Raw genomic sequence first — 5,489 nt, 5'->3', positions numbered from 1 at the left:
ATGTTAGGTTTAAAATTAGTTTTAAAAAGTGTTAAAAAAATCCACTACGCCAGCCTCCTCCTCCACCACGCGCTGCAGGTACATACTTTATTTACTGATGATGATGACAGTGATCTTAATTAATCACCGCTGCCATCACATGCTAATGATGGGATTAGTCACCGCACCGCACGGTCAGCGCCCCCGATTGGCTCAGAACTGACCAGAGCTTTTTGTCGTGCTGCGGAATCTGACCGGTCGGAGCCGCACGATTTTCTTCTTCTCCTGGTTTCACACCGTGCCGTGTACTGGCTAGCCCTGTGCAGCAGCCGGTCCGCCGCACGTGGCAACTTGTCACCGTGCGTGACGTCGGGTCAAGGGGTGTCTGAACTTTGAACCCTGTGTGCGCGTGCGTGTCTAAAAAACTTGCTGTCCTGTCGGTCAAGAGAGGCTGCCATGTGGGGTCCCACGGATCGAGTTGATTTCGTGGGCAAGAGGAATAATCACAACGTAGCATCATGTTACTGTCTGGGTTAGGTGAGCAGAAACTACTGATTAAGCGGCTCAACGTAACCACCCCATTCGGTCACGTTGTGATGGGATCCATCGATGATATCGATCTCCAGCAAAGCTAGCCAGCCAGCAAGCCATGTCGTCACATTATTGGCCTCTGGCTTACCTCAAAATCGGCATTATTCAGCATTTTTTTTACCAGAACAGTGTTTTTTTTCTCACACCAATTCAGCTATAACAGTGCTTTTCAGCCAATTTCAGCCAAGTTTCATCGAGCCGAACAAGACCATTACAACGATGCAGCGATGATGATGACGACGACGAATGAATCATCGATCGAACGATCGTGGCAGGACAGTCGTCCAGGCAGAGCTAGCAGCTAGCTAGGCCAGGCCACTACTGGAATATTAGTCGGTTGGTTAGTACTGGCATGGTGTGTGAACAGTGAGTAGCACTAATCACCCACCGAAGCTAAGCTAGCTCAATCGAATAATGATGGAACCATCGGCAAAAAAAAAAACAAAACTGACCTGCTTCATTGCATGCGCTGTACTTGCAGCTGTTCGAGTTCGCCGACGAGTACCGGCGCAAGTACGACAGCAGCATCGCGGAGGTGAAGAGCTACTACGCCTCCGTCAGCGGCTACAACGACGAGCTCCTCTGGGCCGCGCTCTGGCTCCACCGCGCCACCGGACGCGCCCGGTACCCCGAGTCCCCGACTACGTCGTCGACAACGCCGACGACTTCGGCGGCACCGGCTGGGCCATCACCGAGTTCAGCTGGGACGTCAAGTACGCCGGCGTCCAGATCCTCGCCGCCAGGGTACGTACATACGTCGTCGTATATATTTTTTGTTTTTATTTATACTGTATAAAAAAACGAAAGGAACATGTACAAGTGCTTACGTGTCGTCGTCGTGGTTCATTTATTTCAGCTGCTCCTCAGTGGGGAGCACTCGCCGCGGCACAGGGAGACGCTGGAGCAGGGCGAAGGCGGAGCACTACGTGTGCGCAGCTGCGGATCCATAAATTTTAGGGGGCAGATCCTTCGTATATCTCCGTCTGCTGCTCGATCTAAGTCTCAGTCTTACCTATATCATAGAACTTTATCTAAAAATTCATGGGGGCTCCAGGGGGCTCCACTACTCCAGTATCGGGCGGGGGGCTCGAGCCCCCCGCCCCACCGTTGAATTTGCCCCTGCGTGTGCGCGTGCCTGGGCAAGAACGCAGCGGACGGGAACGTGGAGCGCAGCCCTGTCGGGATGCTGTACGTGCGGCAGTGGAACAACATGCAGTACGTGACCAGCGCGGCGTTCCTGCTGTCCGTCTACTCGGGCTACCTCTGCTCGTCGTCGTCGTCCGCCAGCGGGGGCGAGCAGCAGTCCGTGACGTGCGTCGCGGGCGGCGAGGCGTTCGCGCTGGCACGGGCGCAGGTGGACTAGGTGCTGGGCTGCAACCCGCGCAGGATGAGCTACCTGGTCGGGTACGGCACCCGGTTCCCCGCCAGGGTGCACCACCGCGCCGCCTCCATCGTGCTGTACAAGCACAGCAAGGAGTTCATTGGCTGCACGCAGGGGTTCGACGACTGGTTCATCCGCAAGGGCGCCAAGCCCAACGTCATCGTCGGCGCCATCATCAGCGGGCCCGACCGACGGGACCGCTTCAGGGACCAGAGGGAGAACTACATGCTGACAGAGGCGTGCACGTACAACACGGCGCCCATGGTCGACATGTTCGCCATGCTCAACCGGCAGTCGGGCGAGGCAGAGCCTGTGGCCTTGGTGTCGGGTCAGGCGGAGCCACCCTCAGGGGTCGGGCGAGACGGAGCCCACGACCTCGGTGTCGGGTGAGGCGGAGCCGCACCTCAGGGGTCGAGCAAGGCGGAGACCGCGGCCTCGGTGTCGGGCGAGACGGAGCCAACCCTCAGGGGTCGGGCGAGGCGAAGCCCACGGCCTCGGTGTCAGGCCAGTCGGAGCCAGCCCTCAGGGGTCGGTTGGAGCTGTAGTCGCGCTCTTGACTGCTCAGACGAATCAATGTTGATGGTTATTAGCTTCTCTTCGGATACCCTAGTATTGGTCCCCGACAGTAGCCCCTAGCCTGTGGAGAACTAGAATACTCCTTCGGAGGCTTTTTCGAACGGAAGGACTCTAAAGGCCTTGGCCTTCCATTGTCGCCCACAATGTGACCTGGGGACGGTGATTCCCTTTCCTCGAGCCCCCTCCTGTAGCAGGGGCCTGGTCGAGGATCGGTTCGTCTTTGCGATTGTTTTCCCTCAAGCGTTTTTTTATAAAAACGGAGGGGCCGAGCCGTGCCATGATTTTCCTCTAAGGACGAATCATGGCATTCGGTGAGTTGTTTAATGGGCTTGTCTGAGTGGGGTCCCCAGCATCCCGTTCGCGGGGATCCGACTTGGGTCAGTTCGGTGATCGACTCCTGATTCTTAGCGGTCGATCCATATAGTTCTCGAGTCTGTTTGACCGGTCCTGATGGATATGTGCCTTTCTTCGAGGAAAAACCACGGATCGTAACCGGTCGAGACTCGAACGTGAGCTGGGATGCCCGCGGCGCTTGCGCGCCCAGGTTCTGGCCGCTAGCGGGCCCATCCCTTTCCACCTATCACTCTAGAGGTGCCTGGAGCGGTTGTCGAACCCGTCGATGGGCCGACCTGCGGACTCCTTGGCCCACTCGGGCCACAGAGACGCTTTTAGATCCATATTTCTCTTACCCGCGACGAGTCGTGTCCTGTCCGGAGAGGCGAAACATCCGACGAGTTTTCCGAGGGAATGGATAGAGATTGCCTACGAACGTCCCGCGATGGGATGTTGTGGTAGATCGTGGTAGGCACGGAGATCCAGGCAGACGGTTGGTTTCCTCGTATCCGTCGCTCCTATAAAACCAAAGGGTTCGCCCCTAGGGTTCCATACCTTGCATCCTTGCCTCCGTAGCCACGACCGCCGCCGCCAATCGCTTAGGTTTCCTGCCTCCGCCTCCCCGTCGCCGTCGAGCCCGCATCCAACCATCCCCACCTCCAATGGATCTGTGGTGCCATTCTGATATCACCTTTCAGCGCATGGAGGGCATCGTCCGTCGTGGTCTTCTCCGCGTGCGAACCTCGGCCGAGGAGTGGCTGCTGCTCGGCGAGGAGGATCTGCCATCACCGCCCGATGGTTACATAGTGTCATTCGCCCACTTCCATGAGCGAGGGTTCATGACCCCTGCCCACAGATTTCTTCGGGGGCTGCTGCACTACTACAAGATCGAGCTGCAGCATTTCAACCCCAATGGGATCTAGCACATAGCGGCGTTCATCGCCCTATGCGAGGGATTCCTGGGGATCATCCCCCATTTTAATCTGTGGAGGTACTTCTTCGCCATCACCCTCCAGAAGAAGAGGGAGAAGAGCGGTAGGCAGGACCTGCACATGCCTATGGGGTACACCAGCATCCAACTCCGGAACAACCGGGTCGGCGAGTATCCGTCGATGCGGCTGTCAACGTCTAACAAGGGGTGGCATTCTCAGTGGTTCTACCTCAAGAACAACGCCGCCGCCCCTCTGTCGGAGTTCACCGAATGCCAGATCGAAGAGGCCCTAGAGTCTTAGAGGAAGTGGGGCATTCTAGAGAAGGACAAGAAGAAGATCTGGGACCACATCGCCGCCATCCACATCCTGAGGGAGAGCAGCCTAAAGGGGTCAGGCATCATCGGGGCCTACCATGCAAGGAGGGTGGCGCCGTTGATGATGTGCGTGCTCCCGCTGTACGCGATGACGCCCGAGGCGTCATTCGATAGAATAGTGCTTGCCGAGGGAGCGCTCCCCGACTCTGAGGTCACGCAACACATTAAGGAGGCGACGAAGCCTTCATGGGATGACACGGGCGCCCTCTCGATTTCGTCTACCCGGTCCCAGGACATCCTCCGATGCGGCCAGAACCAGGCCATGTCGTCTTCATAAGTTTCCCCTCCTCATACCTCCTCTTCAATTGATTTCCCGACCTCTTGATACTAACTCTGAGAGGGACGGGACCAGCTGAGGGACCTCATCTTCACAGATCATCTGGCGCCGTTGCCAAGGGATTCGTCCGTGTGGGGCGGCTAATCGTGCTAAGGGCGAGCGGCTGAGGAAGGCGAACGAGTACAAGAGGAAGAAGAAGCGGTGGAAGCTGCAGGCGCGGGGGCGAGGGGAGGACACCGACAGCGACGATGATGATGATGATGAGGACGATGACAAGGTAGTCGAGGACATCGAGTGGGGTGACCTAGAGAACGAGGATGTGCTAATAGGTATTAGTTCATCCTTGCAGGAGTCAAGACCTTTCCTGTTCCATGGAGGGGAGGGCACGTTCAGGGAGCCGCGTGAAGATGAGCCGTACTGTCAGCCTATCCCAGGAGCCAATAGGGGCGGCCGGCTCTGCCGCCATGCCCGAGGTACTAGCAGAGGCAGGTGGCTCTGCCATCGTGCCCCAAGATCCAAGGGGAGCGAGTCCCTCTAGCCATGAGCAGGGGGCGGGCTCGAAACGGCCTCGCCCCGATGAGGCGGAGCTAAGGTCGGGGGGTCGCCACCCAAACGTATCTACCGCCCGACAACACTGAGGTGAGTCATCAGCTCCTCTGTTTTTCTCTATTTTGGTTAGATTTCATCATGACTTATGCTTTTCGTCCCTTGTAGCGTCGAGAGGCAGCGTAATCCTTTGGCGCTGGCACCAAAGAAGAGTGTCGCCCTTCAAGCGAGGTGGTAGCCATTGGCTGGCATTGCACCCGTTTTGGGCGGGACCGACGCTAGTGTGACTGCATCGCCGGCCGATCAGGCACCGCCCATGGTGGTGCCTGTGCCCTCGGTGGGACGGGCGGACACGGGGGTTCAAGGGACGCCTTCGGAGGTCGCGGAACAGTCAGCGATGGCGGCAATACCGCTGCCAACCGTGCTCGTGGCGCCGATAGTGGCGGGCGCGACGCATCCGGTCAGGACCCCGCCGACATAGGCGGAGGTGGCGGCGGCTG

At 58.0% G+C, this 5,489-nt stretch overlaps 1 pseudogene; it reads left to right on the top strand.

Annotated features, from left to right (window-relative positions):
- LOC136454469 (endoglucanase 16-like) lies at positions 1-4,092 on the top strand (annotated as a pseudogene).
- Positions 4,093-5,489: the final 1,397 nt, after the last annotated feature.

Source organism: Miscanthus floridulus, chromosome 5 (genome assembly GCF_019320115.1).
Source record: "Miscanthus floridulus cultivar M001 chromosome 5, ASM1932011v1, whole genome shotgun sequence".
Taxonomy (NCBI): Eukaryota; Viridiplantae; Streptophyta; class Magnoliopsida; order Poales; family Poaceae; genus Miscanthus; species Miscanthus floridulus.
Note: the sequence above shows the minus strand (reverse complement) of the source record. Positions and strands in the feature narration are given on the sequence as shown.